This window comes from Saccostrea cucullata, unplaced genomic scaffold (genome assembly GCF_032062105.1).
Source record: "Saccostrea cucullata isolate Sc308-1 unplaced genomic scaffold, CSIRO_AGI_Scuc_v1 ctg7896, whole genome shotgun sequence".
Taxonomy (NCBI): Eukaryota; Metazoa; Mollusca; class Bivalvia; order Ostreida; family Ostreidae; genus Saccostrea; species Saccostrea cuccullata.
The window spans coordinates 25824-36796 of record NW_026930796.1 but is presented as its reverse complement, the minus strand read 5'-3'; the positions used below and the strand labels follow the sequence as shown (position 1 = coordinate 36796).

The 10973-nt window shown below is 32.0% G+C and overlaps 1 pseudogene; it reads right to left on the bottom strand.

Annotated features, from left to right (window-relative positions):
- Nucleotides 1–1828: 1828 nt before the first annotated feature.
- Nucleotides 1829–2325, bottom strand: LOC134230120 (uncharacterized; annotated as a pseudogene).
- Between the last annotated feature and the right edge of the window lie 8648 nt (nucleotides 2326–10973).

Here is a 10973-nt window from a genome sequence, read left to right as displayed (position 1 = left end):
GTTTTTAAACCAAATAGTTTTTAGCTTTTTCCCAGTTTTCACAATTTAAATTTCCAGGCATAATAATATAGTTAAAACAAATTATTCCTTTTAACCCCTGTTTTATTTTTTTGTCCCCGTAATGTTACTGAAAATGCAAAATTGTTATTTTTATTGATATGATTCACAAAAAATTTATTAAAAAAAAACCAAAGGGGAGGGGAATAATTGCCAGGCAAAAAAAAAAATAGCACAAACTTTCAAAAATTAGATTGTAAATTCAAAAATAAGAAATATTCCTTACATTTGATGTTTAAAACTTTTTCTTCAAAAGAGCATATTTACTAAAAATTGTAATTTTCCCTAAAATTTATTCGTATTTATTCAGATTGGAGATCTTTGCCAAATTGCTTTGAAATTTGACTGTTTTGGGACCTTCTTCCAACAAGAAGGGGAAAAGAAAAACATCAATTTAAAGCCTGAAGCAATAATTTTTTAGATTGTATAAAAAAATAAATTTAAATTTAATTACCCCAATTTCGTTATTCTTTTTGCCTTTTTTTTTACGTTAAAACTTAAAATTTTGTTAATTTTTAAGGTAGATTTTTGTTGAAAGGTGCCTACAGATTTAACAATTTGAAAAAGAACCCTTTTATGTGTTAATAACTTTAGTTTGTAAATGGGTTTTTGGGGCATAATTAAGTTGTATGTAAACAAATGAAAATTTTTTTTTTAATTGTCATTTCCCAATGAAAATAAAGAATTCAGTATGAATATCAGTTTTTTTCATAACAAAGAAAATAGGGTCTTTTAAATTTAAAAACCCCTTTAAAAAAAAAATAAAAAAGAATATATTTTTGTTGTGTTTTTATTTAAAAATGATCAGGAAAACTAAGGTAATTATAAAGAAAACGGTTTCAAAACTAAATAAAGCCTCCCCTTTATACAAAATAATTTTCATTCGGAGTTTATTTTTTAACTTTTTAAAAAAACTTATAATAATTTAAGTACTTTTTTTAAGACCCCATTTTAAAAAATTTTAAGTACTTAATGCTTAGTTATTTAATACATGAGGAAAAGAGAAACAACTCCTCCCCCTTTTGAAGAATTTTTCCCCCCTTTAAAATTTTCAATCCCGTGAAATATATATATTCCTCAATTTTCGAAAATAATTTGTAAAATTTAATATAGGATGGGGCACTTTTCATATGACAATTAATTCCATGAAAATATTTTTTTTCTAAAAATTCTCAAGAACCGTAAAAAAAGGGGAAAAAAATTAATGATTTGGACGTCATAATGGTCAGCACCAAAAATTAGTCAAAACATTCACAGATCGATTTGTGGTACAAAAATTAGATATGAAAATTATCTCCCTTCTTTAAAGATTTAAGTGTTTTAAAATTTCTCATCAAGCAAATTAAATCACAAAAGAAGGAATCATAGTCCGGAATGAAAAAAAAAATTGGCGTAAGTTTCCCGATAACATCCAATTTCTTCAAAAAAATAGGTAAAAATATTTGAAAAATTTTTTTGGGCCCTGAAAAGTTGGATTTTTGGAAAATATTAATAACAGGTTTTTAACCCCCAAAATTTCCATCCTATAAGGTAAAGCACACGGACAGGTAATTTTGGGAAACCCCCAAAACGACCAGCTATCCAACTTGCAAGATTGTTATAAATAAAATAAAATTTTATCATATTTATACACACAATTTGGGGGGGGTAAAAATTACAGTAAAACTTTTTTTAATTTTATTGTACTTGAAGGTATTGCCTAAATTAAAGAGAAAAATTTTGTCCCCAGTAAAACTATGACGTAATGACTATTGACCTTTTTGGGGGGGGTTTAAAAAGGGTACGTTGGCCGGTCTTTATACAACTCTCGTAGAATCTCGCCAGATGAATTCATTTTTATGACTTTTGCCATATTTTCTTTATGTAAACTCACATACAAATCGTTTTCCTTTGAGATAAACAAACCTCTCGTCACAAATGGGTGAAGTTTGGAAAAAATAATTTTTTGTTGACTGCACTTTAAGAAATTTAACATCATTACCCATATCTGGTGCTACTAGTAAATGTCCGTTTCCGTTAATTTCATGTCGTCAACATAAAATGACGTTGATATTCGTTTTATTTCCCCCCCATTTTCTGATTTGTGCAACCACGGCATCCTGTTACAAGCCACCCAAGCGACGTTATTAGAAGTTGGACATATTGCCGAGATCACACTGTTAACTTGTTTAAAAGTTGAAATATGGCGGATAATTTTGGCGGCAACTGGCTGGATTCTTCTTCGTCAAAGTTGAAATGTAGATCTGAAAGGTCTATCGTTGCTCTCATGTTCAGAGTTGTCTGTTCAAGTCAAAAACTGCTTCCCATCGGAAAAAAAGGTATGTGAAGGGTCTTTATCTTTTTGACGGGTAACCCAATGATGTTGCTAACCTGACCCATTACTATACTTAAAAAAACACTTGAAAACGATGATTAAGGCGGAGACGGATCATAAAGCTAAAAAAAGATCACGGTAATTTGTAGTTTGTCAATATCCTTCCTATAAACCATCAGATTGGTACAAGATTACGGATTTCAAGTGGAGTTTATAACCTCTTTTTGACGAAAACGTTCCCCCCCTGGAAGTAACAGTATATAAATAAAGGGATCTGTCAACTGAGACTAAACGAACAGAAAGGTCATTAATATTTTACATTTCAAAATTTTGATATTAGAAAAAAAAGATATAGATTTTTAAAAAAAAATTAACAATTTTTTTTTTTCATTTTTATTTGTATTAAAACATCCATATTTTTTTTTTAATTTCAAAGGAATCTTTAAATTTTTGATTTCTAGCATGCATGTGTGCATGATTAAAGAAAATCAAATTGCTACTCTTCAATGGACTTACGTACAATGTTTGTATACATTGTGCCTATGCAATTATTAATTCATTGATAATATTGATTGTTCTTTAACCAAAAGATTTTAAAAAGCATATTTTTTGACTTACACAATGTGTTCAGTGATGAAACAACGTAATTGACTTACCTTTATACTAACAAAATGTATATTTTCCCAGGTGGAAGTAATACCATTCCAAATAAAACATATTACGATGTCCCTAATGGAATGCACACGCGCTTGTACTAAGTGCATATTTAAAGTTTGGGGGGTCATTTAAAAACCCTGGTAAACAATTACTCATATAGAAATGTTTGTCGTCATTTAATATTTGTTGACCAATGTATAGTAAGCTCTCGCTAGAGTAAACAGGGAGCATATTAAATAAAAAGACTGCTAATAAAAATTTAAATTCCCCCTTGTTTGACTTTTAATATACGGAGTCTGAAACACAAAAATGATTAATTGTTTCCTTGCTGCATTCGGGGGGGAAAAAATGAAGACCGTTACTTATTAAATTCCTCCTGGCCAGGGATTAAATGACAATAATGAAATTGTTACTTGGGTATCCTCTATGTTAGATTACATAAAGGCACAAAAGCCCCATTAATTTGTTAAATTAAATGGATTCTTTCATTCAAGTCAAGGTGGCTTTAAATCGGTCCGGGGATACAACAGGTTTAATATATAAATGTCAAGTTTTTAAACCCCCAAACGTTATCGGTATAGTTTTTTATTAACCATTTTTTTGGGTAAGGGATATTCAAAATTTTAGTATACAATTTAGTTAAAGAAAATTTCTTTAGTTTTTCAATTATTTCTTTTATTTCATCTTTATTTATTACCATTTATTTTGATAAGGGATATTCAAAGTTATTCATATACAGATTAAAATTCAAAGAAAATTTGCTTTAGATTTATTCAAAGTATTTCATTTTATTTCATCTTAATTATTAACCCATTTATTTTGATAAGGGATATTCAAAGTTATTCATATACGATTAATTCAAAAAAATTTGCTTAGATTTATTCAAATTATTTCATTTTATTTCATCTTTATTTATTAACCCATTTTTTTTGATAAGGGATATTCAAATTATTCATATACAGATTCAGATTCAAAGAAAATTTGCTTTTGATTTATTCAAATTGTTTCATTTAATAATTATTTCATCTTACTTTTCTTCCCGGGGCATTTTGGGGTATTCAAAGCTATTCATTATGCAATTCAAATTTAAAGAAAAATACTTATATTTATTCAAAATTTTTTCCTATTTGGGATTTATTTAACAAAATTAATATACTTAATACCTATTTATTTTGATATGGGATTATTTAGGAAATAAGTGTTCATCCCTGATAATCTTGCCTTTTAAACTTCAGGTATACATGTATATATAACTTTTGGCATTAAATTTAATCTTTACTTCCCTATATCCAGTAATTCATTCTAGAAAGGGGTGAGTTTTGTTTTGTTTGTTTGTTTGTTTTTGAATGACATGAACTGATAGAAAGACTTTTTTTTTTTATTAGTCCTCATGATTCAAAAATCATATTAAAGACAAAATTTTAAATCGGGTTAAAAGAGCTTAATTGCAAGTTGAACGATGCAATAAAAATCAAAAAAATAAAAAGATAACAGAACACATTACTGAATGAAATATGTTTATTATCATATAGTGTACCGGTATATTGGTATATAGGCACTTTCAAAAATTTTGACACACTTAACACGTATGCATGAATGAACATTTGCTAATAAATCAATGTACATGTATTTTAAACTAGAGGTACTGTGAGCACTTAGCTCACTATCTATGATACCCCGTCTTCAATATGATTATAATGGCAAAGTCCATGTTTTTCTCTGTGAAGCCCGAAATATGTGTCGAATCAAAAGGAAAACTAGAGGTACTGTGAACACTAGCTTTATTAGCTATACCCCCCCCCCCCATGTTTATAATGGCAAAGTTCATGTTTTGCTCAGAGACACCCAAATAAGTGTCAAATCAAAAAAAAGGAGGGGCCCCAACGTATGAGCACATCAGTGGAAAAAAGTCGAATGAAATTAAATTTAAGTTGGGGGGGGGGTTGTTTTCCCCCCGGGGACAAATTTGAACCCAATAGAATTTAATTTTGAGGGTTTTCCATACAAATTTACATTCTGGCTTTAAGTATTGAAAAGAAAATTTAAAAAGGTTTCCCAAACATTTAAAACGGGGCCATTTTGGCCATACCCTTCCCCGGGGTATGATAAAAACTTGAACTAATACCTGAGGGTAATTTCACATGAGTTCATCTTTCCTTTTAATGGGTTTTTAAAGAAGATTTTTAAAGATTTTTCCTATATATTCCTATGTAAAACTTTGTCGGCCCTTTTGGCCCCGCCCACACCCGGGAGTCATGACTTGAACAAAATTGAATTACACTACCTGAGGATAATTTACATGAGTTTCATTTTTCCGTTTCAAGGCCAGAAAAGTTTTTAAAATTTTTTCCTAATATTCCTATTAAAATTTGTCGGCCCTTTTGGCCCCCCCCCGGGGTCAACTTAAGAAACTTAAATCAAACCTGAGGATATCCAATATTTATTTTTCCCGGCCCAGTGGTTTTGAAAGAAATTTTTCAAATTTCCATGTAAAACTTTGATTCCATTTTTGGGTGGGGGTCTGACTTTTAAAAATTAAAATTCATATGAGGTATTACATGAGTTTCATTTTTCCCGGCCCATTTCTTAGAAAAGATTTTTAAAATTTTTCCTATTATTTATCAAAATTTGATATTTTGGCCCCCGCCCCTACCCCCGGGGGCCCTGACTTAACAAATTGGGAAACATTCCTGAGGATGATTCCACCGGGCATTTTTCCTGGCCTAGTGGTTCTTGAGAAAAGATTTTTAAAGATTTTTCCATAATTCCCATGTAAAACTTTTATCGGCCATTTTGGGCCCACCCCCGGGGGTCATACTTGAAAAACTTAAAAATTTCACTACCTGGGATGATTTACAGAGTTTCATTTTTTCTGGCCCAGTGGGGTTTTGAAAGAAGATTTTTAAAGTTTTTCCTATTTTTTCCAATTAAAACTTTGATCGGATTTTCCCCCCCCTCCCCCGGGGGGTCATGATTGAAAAACTTGTCTAATTGGATGATTCCCTTGGTTTCATCTTTCCTGGCCCCTTTCTTAGAAAAGATTTTTAAAAATTTTTTCCTATTATTCCATGAAAAATTTTATGGCCATTTTGGGCCCCCCTTACCCCCAGGGGTCATACTTGAAAAAAAATTTGAATCATCTACCTGAGGATGTTCCAATGATTTCACTTTCCTGGCCCATGGTTCTTGAGGAGAAGATTTTTTAAAAATCCAAAATTTTTCCAAATCATAATTATCTCCCCTTGGAAAAGGGGGGGGCCCTTCATTTGAAAAACTTGAAACCCCTTACCCAAGGAATTTGTCCAAGTTTGGTTAAATTGGGCCCCTGGGTTCTTGAAAGAAGAAAAATTAAAGTTTACGACAAAAACAAGACAGAGAGAAAATTTTATTAGAAAAACTCATTGAACCTTCGGTCGGTGGCTAAAAATAAAAAAGGAGGGGGGGACAATGGCATTTTAAAAAAAATTTGAAATTTATTATACATTCAGTGGTTAAAAATTGGGGTGGGGTTGGTATCCTTCGAGAATAAAAGAAGGCGTTCCATGTTTTGCTATGGGAAACCCAAAATATTAAAAGCCCATTAAGATTAAAATAAAGGGTTCCTGACACTTTTACAAAGTTCTGTGAAAGTCCATTAAATTTTTTTAGTGGTAAAGAAGTTGGGAAAAAAAAGGTATACCCCAAACTAAAACAGGATAATCCTGACATATATTAACCCTTCCTTTTAAGCAAGGGTATAATAAAAAAAAAAAAGGGGAAAAATTATAAAATTATACTTTTTGCAAATTTCACAAATTTAAATGAAAAGCCCTAGACAATGCATTTGTAATTATCAATTTTTTCAAAACTAAGTATCATTAAAAGGTTTTTTACGACTGTAATCTACAAATCAGTATATTGGGTTGAAAATCCATTTTAATTTCAGAAAAAGTAGGTCAGATTCAGCATCTGAAGCAAGTCTGGTAGTATGCATCCTAAGATTTTCCATCTATGCAAGTTTGGTCATTACAGGACTCAAAGTATCTTGAAAATAAAACCTGCACCAAAAACTTTAACATATTCACTCAACCGGAAAATGTAGGTCAAGATTCAGCATCCGAAGCAAGCCTGGTAGTGTGCATCCTAAGATGTATCATCCATGCAAGTTTGGTCAACATAGAGTTTCTAGTTACTTGGAAATGAGACATACACCAAAAACTGCCATGCATGTCTAATTAATACAGGACATACAAGTACTTAAAAAGAAAACTGCTCCAAAAAACTTAACCTGGGACGCCAACGGTATCACATACGAGGGCTGTTCAATAAATAATGTCCTGAACTGTATGACATACAATACAGATATCTTATGACATTAAACTTGACTTTCTCTCATTATTGAATCTTTAATGAATTTATAACAGTTTATGTGACCACTTTTCATCACATAGTTTCATCGTGAGAAACAAGGGCTATTCGAGACACTGCGTTATAAATGAATTGTAAAGAATCAGTAAACTAGCGAGAAATTTAAAAGTTTAATTAAAGCTGCTGTAAAACTTGTTAAAAATCCCAAAGAAATATTCACTGAAACATGTGACATTTACAGCAACCAATGCCTGCTTTATAGACAAATGAGCAGGTGGATTTCAATGCTAAAATTATATAATGGGCATCAAAAAGGGGTACCGTCCTTGCCAACAAAAATTATAACAACTTATGTACTGTTTGCCAAATTTCAACAAATAATATTTGATGATGTATGATTGACTTTAGGACACATAGCAAATTTGATAGACATCATATCGGGAGTAGTTTACACTGTTTTTAAGAAACGTTTGACGGTAAAAAAAAGCTTGGTACTCAAAGGTCACCCTATATTTTGAAAAATGAGTGAAAACGACAGCGTATACGAAATTCGTAAAAATTATTTTAAAAATATCAGTAATTTTAGTTATCCACGTTTGTTAAATATTTTCAAACAGATATTGGAACATGAATCTATTGATTAAAACCCTCAAAACAAAATTTACCATAAGATGTACATGATAAAAATGGCGAAGGTCGGACAAGAGCGAAGGTATGCAAGAGCGCAAAGACAGATTCACATGCAATTTTCTTAAATATTAGTGGTATTGTTGTTCAAATTCGTATTTGGGGAGACAATTTAATTTCTGGAAGAGTCTAGAAAGCATTTTTTGGCAAAAAAATCGAAAGGTTTATTAGAGGAAGGACCCAGAATCAGGAATCCACTACATTAAATTTCTTCATGACAGCGTCCAAACCCGCATGCCCTACAGAGTAATGGGTTTTCGGGATAAACAGAAAGTCAATGTTTTTTCACATTTACAATGTTCGCCAGATCTTTGACCTTTGGACTTGTTTCTATTTCCAAACTTGAAAAAAAACACCTTTCAGAAGGAAGAAACAAATCCAGGAAATCATTGGATCTGCTATTTTCCAGTATACTAAGGGTCATACCCAAAGATGAGTTCTAAAAACAATCAGAAATTGGATAAAAAATGTTACGGGCACGTGTTTTAATTAAAAGAGATTAATAAGTAAAATCATGAAGACTAAATCATTGAAAAGCGTCGTTTGCTTCTTTCCTAGCACCGAGGACATTCTTTAATTATTGAACAGCCCTCGTAAGCTCCCAACTATGTTGTGGTGAGCTAAAAAGCAGTTTCAGCATAGAAATCAGTTACAGCATATGTAGACTACATTTTGCTGCCAAACACTGTGTTAAACCGCAAGAGGAATGAAAAGTCTATGATTCAATGTAATCAGCTTTTTGCAAATGATGTGCAAAAAAATCAACAATTCAGCAAGATTTACTTGGGAGGGAAAGACTGTCAGTTAATGAAGGTTCAACATTCTTTGAATATTTTGATATGCATTGTTGCAACCACTTATATTGAAATAACGACCACTATTGAAGTAATTATTTCAATATTGGTTGATAGTGTATTTCAATAACAAACATAGGTTGCAACCACTATTGAAATAATTATTGTCAATTGTGGTTGCAGTAATATCACATGTCCAAGTCAAGCTTGTTGTCTCTCAACAAATTTGAATCTAAATTTTGGGTCCTTCCTCATATGCAGGTACATTCAACTTCATTATCTCAAAAACTGATACTGTAGAAGTACTTTTTTCCGCATGGTATTAATTTAAGCTATGTATGCGGTAACAATTTTTTCTAAATTTGTCCAAGAGTACTTAATATAAATGAAATGCTTATAGCATGTATAGTAATAGTCTCTAAGAAATCCGCCTAATATTCTACCCGCGGATTAAACAGAAATTGAGATTCCGCGGAATTATGGGTCCGTGGTACGTCCAGTATCTCGATTGCTAGGGATATGACGAAGTGAGTTGTGCAGTCCAACCCTTAGCATACTAAGCTCTTCTGAGCCAAAGGCTCAAAGAGCTAATGCTATGGCCATTTGTTTCGGTTGCTTCCTAATTTTTTGTGAATATGGGCCATAACTCAAGAACCCTTTGATGCCAATCATTGTCAAATTTGTCATAAATATCCTTAAGGCCCAAGGGCTATCATTTATACTTTACACTTTTGTGACTTTTCTTATGTACAAGGGGAGATAATCAGAAAAATAAAATCAAAAGTACTGGTTGCTAAAAAATCTTCTTCTCCAGAACCACCTGGCAGATTTTCACCAAACTTACATACAAGGGTCGGGATATGTTGAAGACTAAACATTTTTCAAGGCATGACCCTAGGGCAAAGGGCGTGGTCTCAAGGTCACATCAACGTTGACCAAAATTTACACTTAATAAAAATGTTGATATTTTGCTTACTATAAAGACTAGGATCATCAAATCTTGTAAGTTGGTGCATCTCAGGATTTCACATTATGTTAAAACAAAAGTAGGTCACAGTGACCTACTTATTAAATTTTACGGGCTTTTGTTTTCAAATTGATTTGGAGGCATATTTTGGACACTTTAAGGCCTATGATCATAAAACTTTGTCAGTTGGTGCATCTTGTGTCCTCAAACAACATCAATTTAAAAGTAAGTCATCGTGACCTACTTTTTGAATTTATGGCTATTCTTTTCTAAAACATTTAATCCCATTATTTCAGACAACAAAAGGTTTAGAATCACCAAATCTTGTAAGTTGATGCATCTTGGGGCCTTAAAACATATTCATTAAAACGTAGGTCACTGTGACTTACTTTTTGAACTTTGCAGGCATTTGTTTTCATATAGTTTATTTTGAATACTATTAGACCTATGATCATCAAGTTTTGTCAGTTGATGCATCTTTGGTTTTCAGAAAACGTCAACCAAAAAGTAAGTCACGGTGACCTACTTTGACATTTTATGGCTAGATTTAAATATCTCGGGTACTTATTGGCTTAGAATCATCAAACTTTGTCAGATGATGCATCTTGGGTTTTCGGATATCACTGACTGAAAAGTAGGTCACGGTGACCTACTTTTGACATTTTATGGCTAGATTTAAATATCTCGGGTACTTATTGGCTTAGAATCATCAAACTTTGTCAGTTGATGCATCTTGGGTTTTCGGATATCATTGACTGAAAAGTAGGTCACGGTGACCTACTTTTGACATTTTATGGCTACTTATTGGCTTAGAATCATCAAACTTTGTCAATGTTTTTTTCGAATTTCTGAAAAGTAGGTACGGTGACCTACTTTTGACATTTTATGGCTAGATTTAAATATCTCGGGTACTTATTGGCTTAGAATCATCAAACTTTGTCAGTTGATGCATCTTGGGTTTTCGGATATCATTGACTGAAAAGTAGGTCACGGTGACCTACTTTTGACATTTTATGGCTACATTTAAGTTTTGAATGTCTCAGGTAGTTATTGGCATAGAATCATCAAACTTTGTCAGTTGATGCTTCTTGGGTTTTTAGAGATCATTGACTGAAAAGCAGGTCACGGTGACCTATTTTTGACATTTTAT